The sequence below is a fragment of the Oryctolagus cuniculus genome, chromosome 7 (assembly GCF_051225735.1).
Source record: "Oryctolagus cuniculus isolate XC-2025 breed Fujian yellow rabbit chromosome 7, ASM5122573v1, whole genome shotgun sequence".
In the NCBI taxonomy this organism is placed as follows: Eukaryota; Metazoa; Chordata; class Mammalia; order Lagomorpha; family Leporidae; genus Oryctolagus; species Oryctolagus cuniculus.
This window is the reverse complement of record NC_142873.1, coordinates 41,900,481-41,910,294: the sequence shown is the minus strand read 5'-3', so window position 1 is coordinate 41,910,294 and position 9,814 is coordinate 41,900,481.

Sequence of the window (9,814 nt, the reverse complement as noted above, 5' to 3'; positions counted from 1 at the left end):
TTATATATTAAAAGGTAAGGCGTTTTCCCCTTCCTGAGAACAGATTTGTGGGGATGGTATCACCCCTAACCCAGACCTACAAACACACCATTCTCGGTAATCTAACTAGCAGGATAAAAGTTGTGGCCATCAAAGAGACTTTTACAGTAGAGATGGAAGATAATCTCAGGCCTGACCCCTTCACTTCTTTAGGGCTGCTGACTCTGAGCATGAAGGGAAAAAGAGCTCCTGTTTTGTTCAACAGATTTACATCCTTACCCCCACAGAAATCACCAAATTTTGACTTTTGGTGTGCATTTAAGGGATTGTGCACGTGCATTTCTCTAATTAGGCTGCAGTATTGCCAGAGTTGGAAAACAGGTCTGGTTTGGTCTTCACTGCACTCTCAGTACCCAGTAGAATCCTTGTCACCTACCAAGGTGTCAGTAAGTACTTGGCTGAACCAGTGAATGGGTTTTAAACAATGAGGAATAAGATGACAGTAGAAGAGGATCAGATGTATTTAAGATATTTTCTTAGTAATTCCCTTTAAAAAAAAGATTTACTTATTTATTTGAAAGACTGAGTTACAGAGAGGCAGAGGCAGGGGAGAGTATGAGAGATATCTTCCATCCCATGGTTCACTCTCCAATTGCTGCAATGACTGGAACTGTGCCAATCAAAAGCCAGGATCCTGGAGCTTCTTCCAGTCTCCCATGCGGGTACAGGGGCCCAAGGACTTGGGCCATCTTCTACTGCTTTTCCAGGCCACAGCAGAGAGCTGGATTGGAAGTGGAACAGTTGGGACTTGAACTGGCGCCCACATGGGATACCGACACTGCAGGCAGCAGCTTTACCCTCTATGCCACAGTGCCAGCCCCTAGTCACTCTCTTTTAAAGGCTTCTCCAATATTCTGAAGAGGAGGTATAGATTATATCTACTTATTTAAATTAAATTAAACTACTGATTAAAAATTGTACCCAGTTCGTTCATAGTATAGGATCACTGTAAACTAGTAGTTGTAGAGAGTGTGTGCCACTTGTGGGCTAGGTGTCTCTCTCATGTGTGTCAATAACGCTTTGATTTCCTTTGCCACAGAGCTCATCACAGCAAACTATAATTTCCTATGTCTGACAATATTCCTTAGCATACCTTTAGGGAAGTAAAGAGTTCAGGCTCACTTTTGTTTTCTCTGTAGACAGCTTACATTAAGGTGCAATTGAATATGGATAAGTTTAACGTTTAGTGTGTCCAAGTCTGCCAAACTCGGACATAAACAAAAATGAATTCCTTTCTTGGTCAGAAGTGAGAGTTTTGATGATCACTGCTAACAGTTGTTTCCTGTGGTTGAGAAAGATGCTCAAGAAGCAGTCTTTTGAATTTCACTGACCAGCTGGGGCCAAAAACAACACATTTTCTATCTCTTTCTAAAAGGCATGGAATATATCATGTTCACTCCATAATCCCCACGGTAGCACAGGCCTGGCAATTTAGTATAGGATGGTCAGACTTGGAGTGCCCAGTGAAATTTGAACTTCTGATAAAAACTAAGAAACTTTTACTTTAACTGTGTCATATAAAATATTTCAGGTATTTGTAGCTCTACCAACAATTTAACACTTGTTTATCTGAACTTGAAATGTAACTAGAAGTCCTGTGTTTATACTTGCTAACAATCCTAACTGGACAGAGTCAGTTCTAATTTGTATGAATAAGTTAATGAATGCTTGTGTTGGAGGGAGACTTGTTTTCTTCCACATGCATGCACCTTCACCTCTATTCCTCCCTCTACTCCTTAACTCCCTTCATTCTGGGGAAAGTGCAGAACCTTATTTGATTTGTAAGTTTTGGAAGAATGAGGGAGACATGCTTCATTCAGCTCCATGCTCTTTCTCCTGGATGCAAGCTTGTGCTGGGAGGAATCTATGGGTGGAGAGAAAATTCTAAGACACTGACAATTGGTGCATGGGCTTTTGTAAGATAAATAGAAAAAAAAAAGAACAAATTTGTGTAAATGGGAGCCACATATTCACAAGGAGAAGCTTTTGATGGGACCAGGCCTTATGGTTCTTGGCCTTGGGCTTTAGCCAGAGAGTAGAATTCTTTAGATTGCAGAAACAAATACTGGACTACCTTTTAAACTTAACTACTGAATCTGGGCAAGAGGATTTCAGCCTTAGGGATAATCGTTTGGTGACCTTGTAGATGACATCAGCTTATGGTGTCTTTGTTTATAGGATAGTGGCTGTTTCTATAGAAATGTAATTACACTCATGGAGGACAAATTAGCAAAGGGTTCAAGAACCTCATGAGAGGCCTCAATAGAGCTGTGAATGTCTTTGTAAAAAGGGTCAGATGAGGCACGTGGTTGGTTTCAAAGACCCAGGGCAGCCTGGGTCTCTTTTCCAAGGCAGTCATGGCTAAAGTGGACAGCTCTTTTAGCCTCTTGTGGCTGGAGTAGTATGCTTAGCCACAAGATTCCTTGTGTGCTAGAAAGTATCAATGTGAATGTCTAGTTTCAAACTGCTAGTCCCAACCTAGGAAGGCTCCTTGTTATCAGTCCCCAAATTCCATCCTGCATTCAGGTCCTAGGAGTAAACAGGAGGGGCCACACTTGAATTCATGTGGTGTTCTCTAGACTCAAGCGAGAAACTGCTGGAAGAGTTTCAAGACTGTATAGTTATCGCATGCAAGTCTCGCTCCTTCTTCCAAGGGATTATGCCTGATAAATCCATGAACTTCAAAAGGGATGAACATCAGATTCTTGGGAAGAATTGATTTTCATGGGAGCCTTAGGGGCACAGAAACATACATAGCAGTTTCACTTCAGGAAGTGCTGAAATATATTTTATAACTGAAATAAATATGAGGGAAGGTGAAAATACTCCCCAGGAGGCAGGCTCTGAAGGCTAACACAATTCCATTCTGGCAGTGGCTCCTGTGCTGGCTCCAGGGCAGCTCTGTGTCCCTTCAGAGATCCTCTCCTGAATGCAGAATCAAGGGGGCAGAACACTTCCCTCAGAGAGGAAGTGAAAACTAGAGACTTCGAATAGATTCACTGGGGGAAGAAATGCACAAACCCACCTCCACAACAGTAAATGCTTTCTGTCAGCATTAACCTTATGCTAGGAGATTTCTCACAACTGAATGTAAATTCAAAGGTTCTGAATCAACTGGTGTTAACCAACTTGCATCCTGCTGAAATTAAACAAAGACTTTAACTGATTTCTTCTCTTCATATGTAAGTGGATCTCAGTTATGGTCCATGGAAACATTCAGAATGAGTTCTAGGAGTATGAGACTGCTAAATACTACAACTGCAGAGTTAGCATTGGCTTGTCTAATTCAGAGGGTATGGGCCTGCTGGGATCAGACTTTGTGCCCTATTCATGCTTTTTACTCATTAGAACCATGGCTCCTGAGAGTCCTGGCATCAAGTCAATACCACCTCTGAGGCTCTGAAGGAAGTGACTCAATTCAGACAGTCCAAACAATCATTGCTAAAACAACCTTAGCTCCATTCAACACTGAAGACGTCCTCTTAGCTGAGGTTAATAGAAAAAAATCAAGGACCAAGACTTACCTTAATTTCTTTTGACTTTCCACTGTGAAGATGTTGATTGATTTAAGGCTCTAATTTATATTTTAATATGTATGGAAATTTTCTTACAAGGGGATTTAATCTTTGAATGTAAATTTCTTCCTGGAAATATGCAACAGGGAATAATGTAATGAAGGCCAAACAAAGTGAAATTTATGGCATCTCAAAACTGCAGTCTTAGTTTTGAAAGATCTTATCTTAAATTTTAATCTCATTGAAGAACATCTGAATTGGTTTTTGGACTTAATTTGGGGTGGAAAATGAAATTAGAGCAAATTTCCAGCCTTGGATGCCAAATGACATTTATTTAAAATCTTTTTTTCTTTGATTTCCCTTGGGGCTTTTTTTTTTTTTTTTTTTTGACAGGCAGAGTTAGAGAGTGAGAAAGAGAGACAGAAAGGTCTTCCTTCCGTTGGTTCACCCCCCAAATGGCCGCTTCGACCGGCACACTGCGCTAATCCAAAGCCAGGAGCCAGGTGCTTCCTCCTGGTCTCCCATGCGGGTGCAGGGGCCCAAGCACCTGGGCCATCCTCCACTGCCTTCCTGGGCCACAGCAGAGAGCTGGACCGGAAGAGGGGAAACCGGGACTAGAACCAGTGCCCACATGGGATGCCGGCGCCACAGGCAGAGGATTAACCAAGTGAGCTACAGCGGCAGCCCTGCCAAATGACATTCATGTTAGATGATGAACATGGTTTTTTTTTTTTGGGGGGGGGGGGGAGCAGCAATGTAGCATAGTGGGTAAAGCTGCTGCCTGCAGTGCCTTCATCCCCTATGGGCACAAGTTCAAGTCCTAGCTGCTCCATTTCCAATCCAGCTCCCTGCTTAATACACCTGGTAAAGTGGAGAATGGCCCAAGTCCTTGGGCCCCTACACCTATGTTGGAGACTCAGAAGCTCGAGGCTCCTGGCTTTAAATTGACCCAGCTCTGACTGTTGCAGCCATTTGGGGAATGAAGCAGTGGATGGAAGACCTCTCTCTCTACCTCTGCCTCTCTGTAACTCTACCTTTCAAATAAATAAATAAATAAATAAATAAATCTTTAATAAATGATTGTTTTCCTGAATCCACTCAAGAAATTTTATGTCTCTACCCACCAGCAGTCCCATGAGGATATTCATAGGAACAGAGTTGGTCCCAGGAGAACAACTTCATAAACATAAGTGACAAGTTCTGGGAACTCCGAGAGATATTATTTGCAATGCAAGGAGAAAGAAGATAGGATTCCTAAAAATCTACAAGGAGAATTCTAAGTTTTTATAGTGAAAACTGATAAATTTGATAAAAGATGTATGCACAAATTGCTATGTGAAACAAGTATGAAATAAGTATATTATCAAGCCAAGTGTGTATATGACATAAGTCTTTGTCAAAGAAAGGTTTTGGAGCAATTGGAGAGATAAAAGAAAGTCATAGTTGCAAGGCCAGGTAGGGTAGAGATCTAACCACATTTGCATATCATTCTAGGAAGAGACAGGAAGTTTCATTCCCCATCTTTCCAATATTTTCAACATGTGAAAGCTTAACAGTAAAATAAAATGGAAAATAATTTTCTCTGTCTTGCCTCATCTCTCCTTTTCTTTTCCTCCCCCTCTTTTTTGTATCGCTGTCTTTGATTCACAAAGCTTATAATAATGCTCTACTGGTGAGCTAAAACATAATACAAGTGGCATATCCTGTTGGGGTAAGGAGATAGCATGCACACAGAGGGAAGTGCAAGGAGATTATAGCTTTGGAGTTCACTGATTGCTAAACTCTTGGAAAGATTTGAGAGTACCTATGTTCTGCTTTAGGGCCCAGTGATTTTTGAGAGACAAAATGGTATATTCAATACACTTGACTCTGAGCCCACATAGAATGGATATTAAATGGTTAAAACATTAAACCTTGAACTGGTCCAGGAATGTGAAATTTGATTTAATTTTATTACACACAGCATTTGATGTCTTTGTGTAGAGGTAGAGTCTTCTTCACATCTGCTCTAACAGGAAACTGATGAAGCTGTGAGAGGAGATGAAGTTGCCCAGGAAATTGTTTGGATGGGGAGAGAAGTCACTTTGGAAAAGAGCCCTGAAAAGGATTCACATTTCAGGGAATTCTAATGGTGGGAGAGGAGAAGAGGAGATTGGGGTATGAATATTTGCTCACCTTCTAACTCTCAGGTTAAACTTTGACTTATCCACCTTCATTTCAGGAAGAATGGAAGATATATGATGGGGACTCACTCATTTTTACCTTGTCAAACCTGCTAACTCTTAATTCTGAATTCATACATTCATCCCAACCAGCAATGTTCTTGAAGCAATAGGAGGGAGAGCTAAACTGTAAGACCGGTCTGACCTGACCTGATTCCACACCACCTTGCCTTATCACCGACTCTACCACTGACTTTCTTTCTGTCTTATATCTTCAAATGCTCCATTTCTTCTTCCTGTCAGAATTCAAATATGACAATGTTTTTGAATTAAAAGCAGCAACAACAATGACAACTCTTCTCCTGACTGAAGTATTTCTGAATCTACTTTTAAAGACCCAGGAACAAGGTTTAAATCTTGGCTGTGCTATTTTTCCACCGTGTGACCTCAGGTAAATTACTGAAATTCTTTACATCTCCTTTACATATAAACTTCTTGAAATTATGCATTCACATACATCCCATCTGCCCTGCCTAGTCAAATTTCCAACCAATTTGCAAATTTGCTTCCATCATTTCTCAGAATCTACTCTGGCCAGTGTCATCAGGATCTTGACTTGAAATTGCCTTTTTTTTCCCCCATTTTTAAAATCTTATTTGACTTCTTCTTTTGAAGTGTTATTTACTCTTGGTTTCCATGACGTGACACTCTGTCCACTTTCTTTCTGTGTCTCTATTACTTCTCAGACTTCTCTGATGCTCCTTATCTCTGTCCTTCCCTTAAGTGCTAGAATTACTCTGGTTTCAGTCCTAGGCATTTTAATTCTCTTTTTATTCTACATGCCCTTCTTTTCTTATTTATTCCTCACTCACAATATTTAATTCTTATTTAATTAAACACAATTCTGTCCTTACTATAGAGGCTAGATGAAAATGGACATTCACTGGATATTGTCTTCCATCTGTTTTACTGGCTCTTCTAATACAACACATCAAAAAATGAAGTAATCATTTTTATCCACATCTTTCTTCCCTAGATGTTTCCATCCCCATCCACTCAGGTGCTCAAGCCAGAAACTTGAAAATGTTTTTATTTCTTTTCAGGTTGCATTTGTTTATTTCACAAGGCTTAATTCACACATGAAAACAAAATACTAATCCAGTTTAATTCATAACAATTATAAAAGTAAATATTTGTTGGGACAGTGTTCAATAAATTTCACTTTTCTTAACAAGTGTTGCATTTACATTTATAGAGTATAATACATGTGACTACAGAAATTTGTAATTTCTGTGCTTTCAGAGGAAAAGACTGACCACTAATGCCTCTTGTCATCAATTAGCAATTTGATTCTCCTCAGTTTATTTTCTATTCCTAGATTTATTAGTTCTCTTTGATAAAATTACCCTTAACTCCTTCTACTTCCCTTTTCATCAACATGACCTAGTCTAATCTTTCACTACTGGTCTAAAATAGGGCTTCAAAAAGTTCATGAAAAATGGAATTAAAAGATAAATGTGTGGGGTTGGCGCATTGGCACAGTAGGTTAATCCTCCGCCTGCAGTGCCAGCATCTCATATGGGTGCCGGTTCTAGTCCAGGCTGCTCCTCTTCCAATCCAGCTCTCTGCTATGGCCTGGGGAAGCAGTGGAGGATGGCCCAAGTGCTTGGGCCCCTGCACCCGGGTGAGGGACCAGGAAGAAGCACCTGGCTCCTGGCTTTGGATGGGTGCAGCTCCAGCCATTGTGGCCATTTGGGGAGTGACCCATCGGAAGGAAGACCTTTCTCTCTGTCTCTCCCTCTCACTGTCTGTAGCTCACCTCTCAAATAAATAAATAAAATCTTAAAAAAAAAAAAAAAACAGATAAACTTGTTTACTTTTTTTTTTCACCAAATAAAACATACTTTTTATAACCATTTTCTCCGTTTTGGCAAAATGCCCTTTTCAACTGAAAGATCAATTTAAGTTGACTTATGATTCGTGCTCAGCATAATTTCTTTCCATTCCTATGAATTTGGGCTCTGCTTAGAGGCCTTAGAAGAGAGAGAGCTTTCACCTTGGGACACAACAATGATTCCACAGATCTGGAAACTGAGACTGCAGCTTGGCTTTGGGACCTTCCCTTTAGTGGACCCATAGGAAAAAAAGAAACAAACAGCTTACTTATGTAAGGATCACTTATTATGATGATCAAGGTAAATATGCTTGCTGATGGACAAGAGTATGACTGGAATTCAAGTATCTTTTATTATATTCAGTAACAAAACTTTCAAATTTATTGACATAATTTTTAAATTTCCCTATGTTATCCTTTGACAGTCCAATTTTGTGTATCTACATTTTCTTCATTTTTCTTAACCAGTCTTGTTAGATGTTTGCATATCTCATTAGTTTTCTTACAGAAATAGCTATGGGTTTGGCTGGTTCTCACCCTTTATCAGTTGTTTTCAGTCATTCTCTTATTTTTACCTTTGTACCATTCCTTCCCTTTTAGAGAAGATAATTCTATTTTTCCTTTTTTGAGCTTTTTGATTTGAATGATAGGTCTCTTGACTTTAATCTCATTTGTATTAATTCAAGAAATAATTGTTAATGAATGCAATAAAGCTCCTCATATCACTCTTGCTGTGTTTTATATTTTTCACACTATGTTTTCATTATCATCCTGTTGTTTTTATGATATTCTTTGTGAGTTCCTCTTTCATTGTGGTGCTATTTAGAGTAAGCTTGTGGGGGGTCGGTGCTATGGTGTGGTAGGTTAAGCATCTACCTGCTGTGCTGGCATCCCATATGGGCTCTGATTGGAATCCTGGCTGCTCCAATTCCCATCCAGCTCCCTGATGATGGCCTGGGAAAGCAGTGGAAGATGGGCCCCTGTATGCATGTGGGAAATCCTGGCTCCTGGCTTTAGATCAGCCCAGCTCTGGCTATTGTGGCCATTTGGGGAATGAACCAACAGATGGAAGACCTCTCTCTCTGTGTCTCTCCCTCTATCTGTCTGTAACTCTGCTTCTCAAGTAAATAAATAAATCTTGAAAGAAAATAGAGTAAACTTGCTTTTCTTCATACATGAAACTTTCTGTTATTTTCTTTAAATGAATTTTACTACATTATAGTTTGAAAACATTACACTGGCTTTTTTTTGAATTTCTGATAGACTTACTTGAATATTCCAAGTGTACTCTCAAAGATAATAGGCCGGCGCCAAGGCTCACTTGGCTATTCCTCCACCTGCAGCGCCGGCACCCTGGGGTTCTAGACCTGGTTGGGGTGCTGGTTCTGTCCCGGTTGCTCCTCTTCCAGTCCAGCTTTCTGTTGTGGCCCGGGAAGGCATTGGAGGATGGCCCAAGTGCTTGGGCCCTGCACCTGCATGGGAGACCAGGAAGAAGCACCTGGCTTCTGGCTTCGGATCTACACAACGCGCCGGCCATAGCAGCCATTTGGGGGGTGAACCAATGGAAGGAAGACCTTTCTCTCTCTCCCTCTCTCTCTCTCACTGTCCAATTCTGCCTGTCAAAAAAAAAAAAATAAAAAGATAATAAGTTTTCAAATTTACATATGCTTATGTCTATTTTAATCCATTATTAAAAACTACTGGCTGGTGCCGTGGCTCAATAGGCTAATCTTCCGCCTGCAGCACCAGCACCCCAGGTTCTAGTCCTGGTTGGGGTGCCAGATTCTGTCCCAGTTGCTCCTCTTCCAGTCCAGCTCTCTGCTGTGGCCCGGGAGTGCAGTGGAGGATGGCCCAAGTGCTTGGGCCCTGCACCTGCATGGGAGACCAGGAGAAGCACCTGGCTCCTGGCTTCGGATCAGCACGGTGTGCTGGCCGCAGCAGCCACTGGGGGGTGAACCAACGGAAAAAGGAGACCTTTCTCTCTGTCTCTCTCTCTCACTGTCCACTCTGCCTGTCAAAAAAAAAAAAAACTGCTATGTTTTTGTCTAGTTTTTACTTATTTTGTCTATTGGATTTCAGAAGGGTCGTGATAAAAATCAACACTTACTATCATTGACTTATTTTTCTTTCCCTATAGTTCCCTTGTTACCTTACATATTTTGAGAGTATATTGTTGCATGAGTGTGTTAACATGATATTAATAT